At 48.8% G+C, this 18,983-nt stretch overlaps 1 long non-coding RNA gene across 1 annotated transcript; it reads left to right on the forward strand.

Annotated features, from left to right (window-relative positions):
• The first annotated feature begins 3,139 nt into the window (after nucleotides 1-3,139).
• On the forward strand, nucleotides 3,140-3,920 carry LOC122523652. The gene is made up of 2 exons (XR_006305343.1): nucleotides 3,140-3,216; nucleotides 3,713-3,920. It is a non-coding gene; the product is annotated as an uncharacterized LOC122523652 (long non-coding RNA).
• The last annotated feature ends 15,063 nt before the right edge of the window (nucleotides 3,921-18,983 follow it).

Genomic DNA, 18,983 nt, shown 5'->3' on the forward strand with positions numbered 1-18,983 from the left:
CAGATATACGAATAGGCAATGAAACAGGTCTGTAGGCCGTAACGTTAACTAATTGGAAGTATTCGTGTACGTTCGGGGAAGTTTTGGTTCGCGCGCACGAGGATCGTAGCGCAAATGGATGGCGTTGTCGTCGTCGTCGTCGTCGTCGTCGTCGTCGTCGTCGGCGCTGCCGACGCCGTGACGCTCGGGTGGCGCCCGAGCACGCGTCACGAGGCGCTAGAAAAGCGAAGGTGCCCACGGATGTATTTTTTAATTATTGATTTTAATGACGAGGAGAGCCGCGCCAACGCCATCTTGGATGCTGGGCGGAGTAAGGAGCGCCGCGGCTTGGTGCCCCTCACCCTCACCCTCGCCCTCGCCTCTCCTCTCCTCTCCTCTCCTCCCCCTCGCGCCGTCATTCTCGTTCTTCTCGGGCTGATTCTCCATCAGCCCCTCTCTCCCGTCCGCCACCTCCACCTTTCGCTCTTTTCTCTTTACGCGCTCTTGCCCTCTGTCCCTCCTTGTTGCCCCTCGGTCCTACTCCTTCCAACGCCACCTTCCTTTACTCCTTCTCTTTTACTACTACTACTACTACTACTACTACTTTTACATACTTCTATTCCCCTACCCAGTTCTTTCTCGACGCTTGGTAACCCCCTCGTGTTCAGCCACCCCACTTTTTCTCTTCTCTAATATCGAGAGATAGACGAATGATGATTAAGAAAACGTTGCTAGGTGAGAGCTACGAAGACTAGTGTCACCCTCTTCTTTACATCTTCCCGTATTCGACGACAATAGAAACTTTCGAAGGATGATGCGGAATCTTTATATATTTTGATAAAAAAAATCATCGCGGATAGAAAAGGAGAAGAAATGAAATGTTCCTGGATATCTCCTACCCCTTTTGGAAGGACGACGATAGATTTTGTTTTCTTAAAGACGGTATTCTTTGCAAATTTGTCTTTCGAAAGATACGCTAGACGATATTTAATTACTCTCTTTTAAAGAACGTATCCGTACACGTAAAAGACTCGACTACTCGACGACGACTCGACTGCTTAGTTGCTTTATCTTATCATACGACTCTTTTCTCGAAGCTTCGTCCCACTTGAAACTCCAGCAGTCGCATGATTGTGCGTGTTTCGCTACCTCGCGGAAACTTCGTCCCGACTATGTCGAAATAGTGCATGTCAGCTTAGCGAAAATGCAGAATATAAAGAACTGAAGCGCTTTTCCTCTAGTCTCAACATTTTTCTAATTAAGATAATGTATTTACATAAGCTTGGATCAACAAAACCGAATTCGAAAGCGAGCATTTTTTACGTTAAACGCAATGACCGAATGGTAGGGCGGGCGATAGAAAAGCCGAGCAAGGAAAAGTACCTATGTGTACGTGGAAACGCAAAGGAAATAAGAGATGTTGCAGTGAATAGCAAAGACGAGCGAGCGAGCGAGAGAGCGAGAGAGAAAAAGAGAGAGAGAGAGAGAGAGAGAGAGAGGGAGTATGTCGGGATGAAACGAAACAAAGAAACGGTACGAAAGGAATATAGTATGTACGCCGAGTATTCTTGAAACACAGCCCAATTCCTTCTTAGTTCCTTGGGAAGAAGCCTTCTCCTCTCTCTATCTCTCTCTCTCTCTCGATTAGGGTAACGAATCAAGCAACTTTCATCGTTGTTGTATTCTCGGTAACCGACTGCGTGTGGCTCTTATAGGCGTCGAGCGCTGATAAGTTGAGACGAGAAAACGCGGAGAGAAAATGATAGCGTACGACGGCCTAGAGGAAAAAGGATGCTCCTCGATGGAACGAGTCGAAAATAAGACAAAGAAAGAAAAAGAGAGAAAAAGAGAGAAAAAGAGAGAAAAAGAGAGAAAACAGAGTAGAGAAGCAGAAGCGGAAGAAGAGGAGAAAGCGCGAGCAGGAGAAGCCGAAGAAGAAACGAGAAGAAGGAGAAAAGACGAAGCAGGGTGGTTTTAACGCTATGCGCTGCCAGAGAGAGGGACAATGAGTGGGGAAGAGGGGGAGACGGAGCGAGAGAGAGAAAAAGGAAGGAAGAAAGAAAGAAAGAAAGAAAGAAAGAAAGGAAGCGAGCGAGAGAGAGAGAGAGAGAGGTGGCGGAGGTGGAATTAATGCACGCACCGGGCCACGTACCCAAACCCTTACAGGGCTGCCACCAGCCTACTTCGTTATACGACAAGTATAAGAGGAGAGCACAGAGACTTTTATTGATCGCCTGGCAAAAACTCAGGAACCCTCATTTCGTCCTCCGTACCCCCGACTCCCTTTTGCCAACCAAGTTTCTACCCCCTTTTCTCGCCAACCTCGCGAGCCCTTCGACGAAAACGTCAACTGGCAGCATAGTCAAGGTCGCCTTTGTTATCGATATCGGTCTATTCTCCGTCCACGTCGAAACTCATCTAGATCGAACCATTCGGAATTTACACGCATGCATTTCCCGTCGGAGTAAAAGTTTGAAAAGACGATAAGACATTTGCCGCCGATCGATTACGGCGACGAGCCGTACAAGTTTCCGTAGATCTTCTTCGCAACGTAACCAACGATCGATTCGCGCTCGTTCCAAAGGATCGTTGGAAAGTTTAAAGAACGTCGAGGAGGATCGAGTATCGATAGAAAAGATCCTACGATCCTCTGTTAAAATCCATATGACTCGTAAACAAACGGGAAATTTATTGAAAAAAAAGGAAATGTAGTACAAACTTTTGTAGTCTTTCAAAAATATTTCGACAAAAAGTTCGCTACCGTTGAACGTAAATAAATACGTAGTAAATACGTAGTAAATACGTGGTATGCGCGTATGTATGTATGCACGTCTTATTATAGTATCTCAGTAGAATAAATCTTTTGAAAGATTTTCAGGTTGCGAAGCGTCGCGGTGGTACCTTTGGTCTGGTTCTTTATACTCTCCAACAATTAACTCTTTGTTTAACATAGAAAAATCAAGTCGCATTGTATGACGAACTCATTTCTTTTTCGACAACGGTTTGCTTCTCTAAGCCGTATCTAGGGACGTATCGGTGCTTTTGCAGCTTAAAAACATACAAGTATCGTCGAGTCCAGAGGAAAATGTACTCTCACGGTGATAGTGCTGGTGCTGGTGGTGCTGGTGGTGGTGGTGGTGGTGATGGTGATGGTAGTGGTGCGGCTTGTGTGCAAGGGACAGGGTGGGTGGTAGCGTACCGACTCGGAGGATGGAGAGGGCGAGAAACGGTGAACGGGTGAGATGTGTTTGTTCCACACGAGCTATTGTCCGCCAAGACTACCTTCCCATTGTTTGTTACAGTCTCCCCCTCTCTCTTTCAACAACAGCCTCCCCAGAAGCTCCACAGATTCGGTATCTTAGATCGCGCTCCAAACTCCCTACCGTATCCTTCCACGCGAATATTCCGATATTCTTTCCCTTATTTTTCTTTTCCCCCTTTTTCTTACAAAAATATTCCTTCTCTTTAGTTTTGGCCGGACCACGTTGCGTGCCGACCATTGTACCATATCCGCGTGCCACGGAACGTCGTCGATCGTTTTCACATTTTCGGCACCTCGTAACATATAACGATTAAAGTCTCGCATAGTCAGCGACGGTCGGTGATAGTCGCTGAGATATCTCTTGGGAGAGAAGAGAGGAGAACAAAAAATGAGAAAAAGGAGGAAGAGAAGTGGGTGGCGCAGCCTCCTGGAAATATTCTAATAAGCAAAATTTTCGCTTTTGTATTTAAGAAAAGGGAAAGAAGTGGTAGGACGCGCGAGAGAGAAGGAACGACGCAGGGGGTTGAAACGGAAGAAAGAAATGCGGCGCAGCAACCCTACCGTACTTGGTGTTAGTCGCGATGGTAATGGTGGTAGCTAGCAATGCCGCTTTTCAAGGGGTTGGAGCGAGATGAACAAGTGGAAGTTGCTTCAAGGAGGAAGCGAAGAATACGGAGAAGAAGAAGAAGAAGAAGAAGAAGAAGAAGAACACGTAGAAGAAGAAGAAGAAGAAGAAGAAGAAGCGGAGGTGGAGGAAAAGTAGTAGAAGTAGTAAGAGGTGGGGGTGGAGGAAGAGGTAGATGAGAAGGTAGAGAAAGAGGTGGTCGTATTGTCTCAAGGGGATGGTTGCTCGTGGTGCGGTGCGGATTGAGGGGACACCGTACGCGCGGGAAGAAGACAACCGTTCGTAGGGTGGTTTCCTATGCTCGGTACTGTCCTGGTAGTGGAAGGAACGAAACGCCAGAAGAAGAAGCGGAAGAAGGAGACGAAGAAACGCTGCCGGAAGAAAGAGAAAAGAAGGGATAGGTGAGAGGAGCTGAGGTGCCAGAGGGTGCCCGAGGAGAGGGTAGAAACGCGAAGGGGGTAAGACGCTGCATGAAGGGTTGGAAATGTAGATAGAATTTCTTCATTTCGCGTCCTTCGCGCCCCTCTCTTCAGCCCCGCGTCGACCACCGCGCGATCCCCTTCTTTCCTCCATCCACTCGTCGTCGTCGTCGTCGTAGTAGTGGTAGTAGTAGTAGTAGTAGTAGTAGTAGTAGCAACGTCGTCGTCGTCGTCGTAGTCGTTCTCCTCCACCTCGTCCACGTCGTCCTCGTCGTCTTTTCCTTCGCTTTCCCCAAACCTTCTCGAGCTTCTTTCCACGCCGTCCTCTGCCCACCCACACAGCAAGCCGAACACCCCCGCGAAGCCCCGACCCTGCCCTCTCATTTCACCCATCCCCGCCATTCTTTCTCTTAAGACTCCGCGGCAGAGGAATCGTTAAAATCTGGCCGTACCCTCGGTACCCACTCCACCACCCTTCACCGTCAAGCCCGCTCGCGCGCAACTCCTCTTCATCTTTTTTCTCTCCCACCCTTTTTCTCTTTTTCTCTTGGTCCCCCGACTCCGTGCTTCCTTTGCTTCTCGTTGGAACAACCACCGGCAGCAGCACTCCTTCTCCCTTCTGCACCACCCACCCCGGCGTACAGTCACCAACCCTTGAATGCCGCTCACTCACTACTTACTTTCGCGGGTGGGTGGGAAAAGGGTGGTGGAAGGTAGGGTAGCGTTTGGCTATTAATCGAATGGGTAAGCGCGCTCGAGGGCCCCACCAAGCTCGAGTCCTCCGTTTTTTCTCATTCCCCTTTCTGCTCGAGTATTACGTCGATTAATTAATATTACATGATAGCCTACACTTTCTTGATCTCTCTCTCTCTCTCTCTCTCTCATCTTTAGTTTGCTGGATAAAACCTTTCGTAGATAGACGTTTCATCGAAAATATATCAATCGAATTGATCTCGATGTTATCGTCGTTAGATAAATATTCTTCGCATTAGTTTCATATACATATGTTAGATTACGTTCGTTGGATCGTTTGGCAAGTATACGTACGTACGATACGATCGTATGGATCGTAAATCTTATCGAGCCCGTCGTCGGTTGTAAAGGATTCGGAAAACTTTTCGCGAACAAGTATAAGTTACTTTACGAAGGGAATACTATTGTCATCGTTCCTTTCCCTTTCTCTTTCTCGCTCCCTCGCTCTTTCGCCTACCCTCCTTCCTCGCCCTCTTCCTCGTTCTCTCCCTCGCCCTCTTCCTCTCCCTCTCCCTCTCACTCTCACTCTCACTCTATCCCTTGATGCGAGTACCTAGAAAGTTTTCAACCGATATTCTAGGGTTAACGTTTCAAGTATCGATAATCTTTGTCGCTGAAATATCGATGAAAAGATTTAGGACGAGAGAGAGAGAGAGAGAGAGAGAAAGAACAAAAGAATGAATAAGAATGTATTTTTTGTTCACGCGTCGTCGGACCAAAGGAATGAATTTTCTTCGCCCATATTTTTTCCTTACATTTGTTGATACGTATAACGCGTTTCGCGGGTGCGATCTTCTTCTGTTGAAATTGGAAGAAAGGCAATTTAAAGCGGCAAAATTTGGAAAGCTCGCGATCGTTCGCGTCTAGCCCATCTGTCGCGCGTTTATCGCGTCGGAAGAAAGGAGGCTGGAAAAAAGTTGTAGGGGATCGAGAATGGTAAACCTCTGGCTTGCGCGAAAAATATGTAAAGTATTGATTGCATTTTATAATTACTTGGAGACGGTCGTCTTAGCTACCCTACCTACTCTCGCGCCACCCTCTTATTTTCCCTCCACCACCCTCATCCACGACGTTCTCTCGCCCTCCCGAAGGAGCCTTCGCCGGCAAAGCTCGTCTTTTTCCTTTTCTTTTCCTCCTTCGGCTAACCTTCGATCTACTTTTTTCTTTTCCCTTACTTTTGGCGTGTTTCTTTTTCTTCGAAAGGCCTCGCGCGCCTCTACGCTTTTTGCTTTATCCCGAAAAGCGCGAGCCGGTAAAATATATTACCGGTGGAAAGCGTTGGCAATAATAGTTTTTATTTTGAATAGCGGAAAAGCATTAGACGATTTAGAAGAATTTGAGAATGCGGTAGGGACGCGCGTTTCGGTGGTAGCAGTGCCAGCAGTGCCAGCAGTGCCGACCGGCACCGTATACGTTGCTATCTGTTGGCTATCGTCTCGTGTGTAGCGGCAACGGGACCGGAACCGAGACCGGCACCACCGGTACCGGCACCACCACCACCACCGGCAAAGTAGTAGAGTGCTAGGTGGTAGGTGGTAGGTGGTAGGTGGTAGGTGGTGAAGCGGCTGGTAGAAACGTACGTAAGGGTTTTCTCGGTTTCTTACGGCAAAGGAGTGGGAGAGTTTGTGTCGGAAGAGGGTTGAGGGGGCCGAAGGTGGGCTGTCGAGGGGATGAGAGGACGGAAAGGGAAGAAGCGATGGTCGGGGGTAGAGCGGCTCTGCCTAGAAGTTGCGCCCAGCATTTTAATCGATTTCATTTGCGCGCATGTGAGCGAGTGAGCTCGACCGAGAGGGAGAAAGAGAGACGGCACGAGAGAGAGAAAAGAGAGAAAGACGAGTTCGCGCGGTGGAAAGAGAGAGAGAGAGAGAGAGACGGTCGGCTGAAAAGAGAGGACGTGGAGGAGGAGGAGGAGGAGGAGGGCCGGTAAAGCGGGAAAGACGGAGATCGAGAAGGAGAGAGGTACCCACCGCTGCCGAAGAAGGCGAGAGAGAGCACCGAGAGGGACGGAAGAAGCGCGGCTCCTCCGGTATATAAACCTTTCTTTGTTTTGCTTTGCTTGCGTCATTAGGGGTTGGGGATGGATGAGAAAGCGGAGGAGGTGGAGGAGGTAGAGCTCGAGGAGGAAGTGGAAATGGTAGTGGAGGCAACACCGACGTCGGGGACGGAGGAAAACTCAGTGAGAGAGGGCGTGGTTCTTCTGCAATCTACATATAGGCATCCGTGCAGACGACCTTAGTTACGTGTGCTATATACCTACTCTACCTACCTACGTACGTGCGTGTCTGCGGGGACATGCACGAGAAAGCTGATACAGGGGGAAAAGAGACCGCGTGTTTTCCGTACGTGCACGCTCTAACTCTCTCTCGGAGTTTCGAGTTCGTCACTGCCGCCGTCTTCGTCGGTGCAGCAGGCGTCAACGTTGCAACGGCGAAGCCTTTCCTCTCCTCTCTTTACCCTAGCCGAGCCTTTCTTTGCCTCGCTTCGCCTCGCCTCGCCTCGCCTCGCCTCGCCGCGCATTTCTCTACTAATAATAATGCGCAAACTTTCCGCGATCGTCGAATAGCCATTTATTTTTTCCCCCATTGCAAAATTTATTCGTACCGAAAGCACCCCTACACGGATAGAAAATAACAAAAAGAAGAGCGTTCGCGACGCAGCGATCAGCTGACGCAAAGGTCTGCCACGTGTCCCCCTTTGGAAGATCGCAAACGGGAGGTAGTTTCGTCCACGTGGTGACCGGTGGTCGCAACGTGGATCTCTCGGGAGGGAAAGAGACGGGGAGCGAAAAGAGGGAGCGATAGGAAAAAGTAGGAAGGGGGAAAGAAAGTTGGCGCGAGAGAGAAATAGAAAGATGAAGAGGGAGGAAGTAGTGGGGGTGGACAAGCGGCTCGGAGATTTTATTGGCGTGGTATGGTCCACTACGTGGTCAGCTGGCGTCGGCGCGCGATGAACGCGGCAGAGGCCCGAACGAGACGCGGGCGATTTTCCTCGGGGGGCCGCCGAGGTGCTGCAGGTGCCAGCGCGCGTCGGAGCCGGCGTCGGAGGTGGCGTCGGAGGTGGCGTCGTATGGTAGAGGGGTCGAGGCTCTCTCGAGAGGGTGCCTCGGCCACCACGTGGCTGAGCACGTGGTCGTTTTCTCACTCCACCGAGAGTACCATTCTCTTTCGCGCTTTCTCTTTCCACGTCACGACTCACGACCTCCTACGTTGGATCGGAGACACATGTTGCCGCGCGTGCAACCCTTTAACGTAAACGTATTTACTTCGTTTACGCGAATAGCGAAAAGCTACTCGCTCGGGTCCTCTTTCTCTCTCTCTCTCTCTCTCTCTCTCTCTCTTGTTCTCACCTACACGAGGTATCGATCGAGGAAACTTTCTTCCAATCTCGATGGATACAAAGATGCAAAGAAAAAAGACGGGAAAAATCGCATTTTTGTCTCGGCTTTTCGGATATTCGTGTCGAGAGACGCGCCTACGTACTACCAACGTACCGAACCGATTTTCTATAAGAACGAGATCATGACAGTCACGAGAGGGTGGAGGGTGATAAAGACGAAGGGTGAGTGGGTACACGATATGTCATGCCGTGCCTGGTTCGCCTCCACCTTCCTCGAGGCAGCCTTCGTTCCCTCGATGGTCGGCAAACTCTTCGCCCCTCGCCCTCGTCGTATCCACCGTCGCACATCGATCCGCCTTAATGAGTGGAAAGAATAAGACAGCTTCTTCCCCTCCTGTGAAAGCCGAGTTTCGCCCTCCCTCGTCGTCGTAGTCGTAGTCGTCGTCGTCGTCGTCGTCGTCGTCGTAGTCGTCGTCGTGTATACGAAAAGAAGGGGTCGCTGGAATCGGAAACAAGAGAGAGAGAAAGAAAGAAAAGGGGAAAGAGAAAGAAGTAAGGCAAGGAAATGGATAGAGACGAAGATCGTATACGTATGATACGCGCGTCTCTTTCTCCGTGTTGGAGTCTCTTCGCGGGCGCGCGCATTCGAACGTGTAGGAGGTAAAAGAAGGAGGAGGTGGGGAAGGAGACCGAAGACGAAGAAGAACGAGAGAAGAACGAGAGAAGAAGAGAGAAGAGTTTCGAGAGGTGAGGAGGTGACGGAGATAAAGGAGGGGTGGTAATGCTCCCGTTGTTTCGTTCGCAAGGATGGCATGCACGCACCTCCGATACCCTCCCTCCGGCCGATGGCAACCCCCTCGGAGTCGGAACCAACCACCTTCTCCTTCTCCGTATCTCGCTTCCCTCTTAACTCCGAAGGAATGTTAATTCCCGGCGCTTTAATTCTTACGAATATTTCCCTCGTGCCCCCCAGCCCCCCCCCCCCGAGGACGATCGGGAGACGAAGAAGGAATAAGGGACGGAGCTTTTTTCCTTTCTCCCATTTCGATCGAAGACAATTGTTCGCATAGGAGAGATTCGTATATAATTTCTATGAAGATAAATTTTGGTCCAGCTCCCCGACGCGTCGCAGCATCGTTCACCTGCCGCGCGAGCTCGTAAATTTGTATTTGCAATACGCGATCGGAGGAGGAAAGGAAAAGAAAAAGGACGGAGAAGGCGATATCTCGATCGAAAAGATATCATATGGAATGATGTTCGTGGGTAAGCGCCGGTAAGGAGAGATGGCAAGCACGAGCGCAAAGATCAAGCAGGATCGTGCGACCCGGGGGCCCCTTCGACCTGGCTCGCTCGCGAGCGAGCAAAGAAACGACCGAGTGCATCTGCTCTCTCACGTGGCTGCGATGCGATCCACGCCTGTGATGCAACTCGGATCGCGTTACCTCATCCCGCTCCTGCCCTCGAATTATGTTGGATGGGTTCGAGTCGCGACGCGTCCGACTTACCTTACCTTACCTACGCGCCATTAGAATAGACTTTCCCTCTTGCTCGATGACATAACGGCCAATCTTCTTTTCGACTTTTCTTCGAGTCGAGAGATTAGGGAACGCGCGCGCAGGTGTATTTTACTTAGCGTCCATCCGGAGAGAGGGATAGCGTGAATTAAGATGGCGTCGTGTTTACTTCGTTAAGGAGTTAATTACTACGGTTCGCCGTGGCGCTTGCTAGGAAGGACGATGGACGCGAGGGATAAACGTAGAAACGAGGAGGAAATCTTTCTCCTCCGTTGCATATCCTTCCAGCGGTATTTCTACTTCTATTTTATTTTTCTATCTTTTACCTCGCGAGACTTTAAGCGTCCCTTGCCGCTGCTCGGCAAATCCGATCGAGGCCTTTCCGCGAAATCTATTTATCTATTTACCCTGGTTTAGAGGTAATAAGGTGATATTAAAATAAGTAGGTAGGCACCGACGGAGAGAGAGAGAGAGAGAGAGAGACTAACTTTCCTAGCGAACCTCGGAGCGGAGTGATTTGCGGCTCTGGCTCGCAACGAGATTAACCGACTCGAACGAGCAACCATTTTCAGTTTTAAAGAAGCGTCATCGGGAAGGACTTTTCTACCACCGGACTATCACCAGACCTATCACGGATCGTAGGATGAAATTTCGAGGAGGGTGCCGACGTTACCCCCTTCCGACGGCCAAACGCAAAATACAAAAGGAATTCTTTTTTTTCGGCTTCGCCTAAGCTTCGGCCTCGGCTCCGGGAGAGAAGGGCGTAGAAGCTCGCTCGCTCGCTAGGCACTTCTAGCTTCCATCAGCAAAGTAATTAATTTTTAATGTACTTTGCCTGCTTATTTCTTTCGTATCATGGCTTTTTTCCCCCGTCCGCTTCCGAGAAGCGGGTGTAGGGGGTCGACGGTTATGAATTTCTAATGAGATTCCGCGGGAGATCTGCGAGAGATTAGCGTAGCTGGAAGGTGCGGTGAAGGTGCGCCGGAGGTAAAAGTGTGTACATTGCATGTCTAAGGTAAGCAGAGGTCGCTAAGAGGAAGAAGCGAGTCACGGATAAAGAGGAGATGATATCGTCCAAGCGCCTACCTATTTTCCTTCTTTTCTCGGATTTTCCCTCTTCCGAGGAAGTAGAAATCACGCGGGTTAGGATGCATTTCGTTAGGTGTCCATCGACGGTTAATTTTTCTCTTTCTATCGTAAATTCTTCGTGTTCTTTCAAACGGACGAAGATGCTTAACAATAGCAGCAGACTGACGTCAATTTCAACAATTGTGTCGACTGAAAAGACGAAAAGATTTGTTTTTTCACGTATTATGTGTCGTTCTTCCAATATGTACTGGAATCTTTCGATACTGGACTGTAAACGACGAAGGAAGGGCGGAAACGATTGTTTCTCTCTTTTCCTTTAAAATTTTCCTTCTATTGCATTTTATCTGCTTCCTGTCGACACAAAAAAAAAAAGGGACGAGAATAATTTATCGAAACGAAATGGTGCGTTCTCGCTTTCTTCTTTCCTTCCTTTCATCTTTTAATTGTATACGTTCTTGCTATCCTCGTCGCTCTGTTCAAGCTCGATCGTGTATGAGTAATCCTTTTATCGGCATATATTTGTTTTCCAAAGTGCTACGATCACGTAGTGTGTGGCAGATCGGTTAGAAATATATGAATAGTCGGACCATTTCCGAGAATTATCGAACCTTTTTTTTTCAACTATTGTTACCTGTTTCATTGTCCAGTATGCGACAAGCTAAGTCGAATATAAAAGACTCGACCCATGCATGCCGTATACGATGTATAGATAGGTACATATATGTAAAGCCATAAAATCTATCCTCTTGATTTCCAACAGAGTCGAAGAAAAATAATTCAGGCTACGGCTTTTCTACTCGATTTTCTACCTACTATTATTCGGTGCGTTTTGTTTCGGGAGGCTGACTTTCGGAAGTTTTTTACAAAATTTCGATTTTTCGATTCGAAAGTTTCCAAGTGTAGACAATTTGTTCTAAGCTATATGTCGAGTCGGTAATCGAAGAATATACGCGCGCATGGACCGTTCAGCCGATTTTCGAGTACTGCCGATTATTAGCGCCTAAGAATCTAATGAAAAAAGTGAGGAGAAGAGAGAGAGAGAGAGAGAGAGCGGTGAACGATAAGGATGGAGATGGAGCGACGGGTAGGAGAGAGGACTTCGGAGAAAAAGAAAGGAAATAATGAGTTTCCAACGGCAGGGATCGATTTCTTATCGACGAGCGCATGTTGCAATATATTATTCAAATATTTACCAAATACTCGTCAGTATTACGGACGCAAGTGTAGACAATTTGTTCTAAGCTATATGTCGAGTCGGTTAATCGAAGAATATACGCGCGCATGGACCGTTCAGCCGATTTTCGAGTACTGCCGATTATTAGCGCCTAAGAATCTAATGAAAAAAGTGAGGAGAAGAGAGAGAGAGAGAGAGAGAGCGGTGAAATGATGGAGATGGAGCGACGGGTAGGAGAGAGGACTTCGGAGAAAAGAAAGGAAATAATGAGTTTCCAACGGCAGGGATCGATTTCTTATCGACGAGCGCATGTTGCAATATATTATTCAAATATTTACCAAATACTCGTCAGTATTACGGACGCAATTACGGCAGGTAAGTAGTAGCGTCTTGACGCGTCGTTGCGTCCTCCTCGGTTGCATCCTTTTGCGCTCCCCCTAATAATTCTTTTTCACCATTCAGCAATTCCATTTTGCCGTTCGGCCTTGCCGATCGGTTAGCCTTCGAGGAACGCGTAAACCCTTGCTTTCGTCCGCTTACGCGTTTATCCTGCTTTATTTACAATATTTTTCTTTTCCTCTCCTCCCATTCTTCCCTTTTTTACCTTTTTCTTTGTCGAGGAACGGAAATGCCTCGAAAATATGTCTAGAACGCCGACCGACATATTTGCTTTTAGTCTTTTTTCTTGGTATAGCCTTGTGAGGTAAATCCTCGTGTGTTCCAATGTGTTCCTATACATTCTCTATTCGATCGCATTCGTCTCTTTCTGTCGTCCATTTGTCCATTGTCCATTGACGTGACGAAGCACACAGGATGCCGCTAGGAAACCTTACCATGTTCTCAAAACTTTAAATACTTGGAAGATATTGAAAGCCAATAGTACGATATTTAATAAACGACCCAAGTGGAATAACATTTTTTTCCGATTCCGTGTACTTATATAGCAAGGAACACCCCTCCCTTACCATATGCGCGCGAGGCGAAGAAGATGCGAAAGGAAAAACGACAAGAAAAAGGACAAGAAAAACGACAAGGAGAACTCTCTCTCTCTCTCTCTCTCTCTCTCTCTCTCTCTCTCTCTTGTTCTCTCGCTCTCGATGCCAGTGGTAGCGTAAAATAGGTGCGGAGGGGCAATAATTATGAGACATAAAGTGACGAGAAGAGCGCACGATGATCGTTCGGGGAACCGGCTGTAGCGTGCGAGAGAGAAAAGACGACAAACGTGCACGCACAATTCCGAGAAGAGAAAAGAGGAGAAAAGAAGAGAGAAAAAGAGGGGAGACCTAACTAAAGCGATGTTACTTTTCTCCGAAGGTCCGAAGAGTAGGGACCCGTTAATAGGAGTCATGGAGATATTACGATAATCGGTTTGACGCAAAGCGTTCTATTTCTTTTTTCCGAAAATCAGGCGACGAAGATTACGCAATTTAACAACAAGAGCCAACTAGGAAAATGAAGACGACGAGAGTTACAGGGGTACGTAGCTTCCCAAACTTCTTCTTAGTCAGAGTTTCGAACAAAGTATTGGTCGAATTTGAACTTCTAAGACTTAACTTTCTCTTCTAACTATAAATCATCCCGAATAATAGACTCGTATGTGTGTAGAAAAAATGTCAATTGGTTAGCCTTGGTCCTTCGCAGAAAGGAAAGTTTCAAAGAAAATGTAATAATAATTGAAATAGGAATTCTCTCGGATTGGAACAGTGGCGTATTATTGAACCCGAGGGAACAATGCTTAAGTATTATACCGACGAATGGGCGCGGGCAGCTTTACTGGAAAGTTCAAAGTGTTACCCACGTGTTAAGAAAACACGTGAAACGTCGATTTTGATTTTTCGCATAGTTGGAAGATGCGCGTCATTGCGTGGCTCGACAAACTCGAATCCGTTTGGAAGAAAGCGAGTACGAGCGATCCTCGAGTGAACGAACCGATGAATGAACCCTCGAAAGGAGCTCGCGCGCACCCCAAGGCGCGCGTCGAAGCGCTCAATGAATTTAACTATTCCTACGTAACGTTTCGCGATGGAAACTGATTCCGCGCTAGAGACGCTCCGGGTACCTATGAATGAAGACGAAAATAGCTGATGCCAGGAAGCGCGATGCTATAATAAATATCTCGTCTACCGAATCCCCCCTCCTATCTTTCTCTCTTTAGGTTAGATTCGCTCGCCTTCCTCGGTCACGCTCTCCCTTTTGCTCTACGTTTACCCGTCGCTCCGATCCGTGCGCTCGCCTTCTTACGAGCCAGGCAGGAGCTTCTTAATAATGCAGTCCAGTCGCTTCCGCGGTTAACTCGGATAAGCTAATCGTCCATTTTCGGTCTGTCTCTTTTGCGATATTCTCGTGCAAGACGTATATCTATATTACTATGCAGGATGTTGCATTCGAACGAGTGGTACGACCTGGCTCTGCGGATAATTCTACACCTCCGAATGTATAAATACGCGAGATCGATCGATGTTCGCGTTTCGATCTATCCGTAGATCTTTATCCGGAAGAAAAAAAGCTCGGCGAGAGTTTGCAAACGAACGCTAGGCCGAAGGAAGAAAAGCGAGGCAACCGAGAAGCATGTAGTTTCGAACTAGCGAGAAAGACGGACTTGGAATCGTTCGATGATTCGAGTCAGCATACTGCCAGTTGCCAAGCGAATTTAGCGGGCGGCTCGGGTCGCGGGACGGCGAAGATCCGGGGCTATAGTTCCATCGTTAAGGAGTAGTCGGGGTGGTCGTGGGTTGGATAGGGAGATGGTTTACGGTCCATACACAGAAGGAGAGAGAGCTAGGCACTAGCACGTATAAGCATGGAACGTGTGGGGTATTGACTAGCCGGCTGGTCCCGGCAAGGGTTGCGGCTAAGGCAAGGAGCGAGCGGTACGACAGAAGGAGTTGAGAGAGAGAGAGAGAGAGGGGGAGAGAGAGGCAGAGAGAAGGACGGACACAAAGACAGAAGGAGCGAGGGCAAGGAGGAGAAGAAGAAGAAGGAAGAGCGAGAGGGAGAACGGGATAGTTAAGGAAGGAAGGAAGGAAGGAAGGAAGGAAAAGTGGGTGGAAGAGGGAGGCAACGGCGAGCTCTCATTGCCAAAGGTGGTTCTAGGACGTGGAAGGAGTGCGAGGGGATAGGGTGGACTACCTAAGACTGATATGGATTGTAGATTATTCTGGACCTCGGGGTGCGGCTTGGCCAAGGGTTAGTATCTCAGAACCCTTGGCGTTCACCTCCACCTCCGGCGCTCTCGCTTCCCTCCGTCTTCTTCGTACTCTATCTCCTCCTTCGCGTATACGGCGTTATCAAAGCTCTCTCTGTCTCTCTCTCCCTCTCATTCTCTCCCCGACGGGGCCTCCCACTCGCTCTCGTATCTGCATCCATCGTGCTTTCTGGTCACTGGCTCTCCTCCTCGTCCGTTCTACAAAGTTGGTCCGTTCCAACGCGTCTAGGCCTGCGGCCGATTACATGCCTTACTCCGTAATCCGATGTTTCGTGAATTTCGCGTTTCGCGTTTCGCGATTCAGCCAGCCTTCGTTCGCGTTTCGAGCCGTATTACTTGTATTACTTGACGATCCACACCGACGGATCGTTTGCCCATTGCGAGCTAGCATCCTTCTCTTTCAAACTATCCTCCAAGTTTCGCCTCGGAGTTTCTAACAAAACGAGCACCTCTGTCTCTGCGTTGCGTTGCGTTGCGTTGCGTTATATGCCTATTCTCCAGAGGAAATAACAAACCCCCCTCTTCGATTTCTTTTTATCTTCCATCTTATAGATCGAAAATCATATGAGGAATATGGAACGACCATTTACCTCGGAGTTGACTTTCCCTTACCAATTGGACGACTTTTCGTATCCTTTTTCCGTGGGTTTTGAGAGGTAGCCGTGCGTTGTTAATGACTGTTAATGACAGTTGTTACGGCTCGGTCGGCGACTATTAGTTTCTCGTGTACCTGGTACGCCGCGGCACACGCTCCGTAATTACGCGTACCTTACATCGACCGTCCTGAGTTCTGCAACGTAAAACAGCTACGTTGTTGTTGTTCAATGTTATCTTCGAAGAGACAACTATTTCAACATTCGTAATGGCTGCCAACTCAACACGGTTCGAAGACCCTTTTAAAAATGGCATATACCTAACCCCCTTCGAAATATCTATCTCTTCGGAGACGCGTGCGATCGTCGGAAAGGAGGAAGGAAAGAGGAAGGAAAGAGGAAGAAAGATGCGAGTTGTCGTTGGTTTAACCACCGGTCGAGAACCGGTGCGAGAAGCGGAGTTCTCACTCTCACGGGGCAATCTTTCACATTCTACGCATACTTGCGCCCACCCAAGCCATTCTGCCGGATAGGTAGTATAACCGAGCAGCCGAGGTTCGCGTTGCCTTAGGAAAGCCTTGGCAGTTTCGCGGAAGCAACAAGCTGTTTATGGCTGCACCTTGCACTCCCTTTACCCCGCTGCCGTTGATCCTCGCGCGGTGCGCTACCAACCGTGCCATCTCCTTTCCTCTCGAAAAGAGACGCTCCAACGAGACGGAGAGAGACGGTGGGCGACAAAGGGGCTGCGACGAAAAGAGACCAATTCTCCGGGGAGAAAGCTTCGCTAAGAGCGGAGAGCGTGCCAAGTGGCTGTTTACATCAATTTTATCGGCGATTTCTGCACACCAAAGAAGGCTATAGATTTCGATCGGCAAATTTTGGAAAATAGCGAAACGATTGATCGGCGTTTAAGATCGATCGGATCTATGGAAGAGGGGGTGTTACAGGGGTGGTCGAATCTAAAGACGTGTGCGTTGGGCAGGCGAACGCGAAGATGGTCGTCGTCTTCGACGTCGTCGTCGAGCCACGTAACGTTGCCGGGGTGGTAAAGACAGCCTGAGAAAGAGAGGGTGGCCACCGAATCGAAAGGAGAAGACGGGAGAAACCCGTGTATAGTAGGACTCGCGTACACGCGGCTTTTCCTCGTATGTACGAGTGTGCGGGCGCGCGCGCGCGCGCGCGCGAGAGCTCGCCTCTACAATAGAGAAACGGAGGAGACGGCCTTCGGAAGACGGCAGGGGGCCGTCGAGGGAGTAACATGCTAAGAGAGAGAACGGAAAGGAAGACCGAAAGTACGAGAGGGAGAGAGAGAGACCACGGAGGGAGTACCGTTAATTCCCCGATACAATGCTCATATCACCTTCCCCTCTCCCTGACCACCCCACCGCACCGCAATCTTCCCCGCGCGCCCTTCGCTCCGTTCGCTCCCCTCGAACCTCTACCCCGACGACCCCCGCCTTCCTCCAACGAGCCTTCGCCTCGCGGACGTTCCTTGTCTTACTGGCAAACTTAATCGATATTTCACAGTTTCTTACCCCCTCTCCACAACCGCCACCCCACCCCTCCCTCCCTCTATCACCCTATCTCGCTCTCCTTCTTCCTCTCCTTCGCAACCCAACCATACGATGCTTCTCCCTCTCCCTCTCCCTCTCCTTCTCGCTCTCTCTCTCTCTCTCTCTCTCTCTCTCTTCCTCCGTCTTTCACCGATCTTCGTGTCCAGCCGCAGAAGGTGGAAATACAGAAGGAGGAAAGAGAGAGGGAGAGATGGATAGAGCGAGAAAGAGCGAGTAGCATCTTCCTTCCCTCCAATCGCACTTCCGAGAGCAACATGGGGCAGCGAAACATCGCGCTGCCGGTGGAAGGAACTAGGTGCGCGGCTTGCAAATATCTATCTGCATATTGTATTACACGTCACAATAATGTACATTTTCTCTTTCAAAATCTCTTCGTTGATGAATTATTATCGACGATTAATATGCACATTTCCGACGCTTTCTTCCATTGTTTTAGACGTTGTGCCAAATATATTTGGCATATTTTTTTTTTGTATCCTTGTTCTAAAGACCCTATAAATCAGTCCGGATCGATAGATTGCTTTTGCGAATAAATGATTAAAAAAGAGGAGAATGAAAAATGTTTAATCAAAAATAGGATTCGAGTGAGGAAGATTATTTCTAAGAAAGTGGGGTGGGTGGGTGAGGACTCGATGCGTAACGTTCGATCAAAGATTCGTCGAACGATCGCAAGGAAAGTCGTCGAGGCGCTAAGAAGCTGGGGCGAAATGGAAAATAGGAAGAACCGAGCGAATAGATAGCCGCATAAGGTATCCCGTAACAGAGGAGAGAGATCCGTTACTGTCAAACAGTGGCGGACGTCGTTGCTACCTCTTCCTCCGAGCACCTCGTACACGTGAATCAATAGCATTAACCCATTCCACCCTATCAAAGGAGGAGGCGTTAGAGGGAGGAAGAGGAGGAGATCGATTGGGTGGTAAAAGGGGGTTGAAAGGGGCAACGGAAACGGTCTGTCGGTCTGTCGGTCGGTCGATCGGTCGTTCGGTCGTTCGGTCGGTCGGTCGGTCGGTCGGTCGTCGGTCGGTCGGTCGGTCGGGTGAGCGAGTGGGTAGCAATAGTAACAATCCTGAGGTATTTAGCCGCTCGGCCCCAGGACACCGAGGGAGCCAAGATACCGCCAAGACCGTCCACCTACTCTGCGCCATCCATCCCTTTCTTCTCTCCTACCGTTTCTCTTCATCTTCCTATCCAGCCCGTTCACCTAGGACGAATCCTAGTATTTCTCATACGTATTCGCTCGACTTGTATCTCGGAAGCGAATGTCCAGGAAACCTAGGACCGGGAATAAGTCGATACTTTTCGATTCGATTGATACTTTTTTTTTGTCTATATTAAAAATACTTTACACGTACGTATTACTTTTTCGTTACGAAATTTGATGCATAACGTCGATATCGATACTTAAACCGGTCGGAGATGGAACTAATCGAGAGATTCGTCCTCTGCGCTTTTAATAATAT

This window comes from Polistes fuscatus, unplaced genomic scaffold (assembly GCF_010416935.1).
Source record: "Polistes fuscatus isolate 324 unplaced genomic scaffold, CU_Pfus_HIC Scaffold6, whole genome shotgun sequence".
NCBI classification, from domain to species: Eukaryota; Metazoa; Arthropoda; class Insecta; order Hymenoptera; family Vespidae; genus Polistes; species Polistes fuscatus.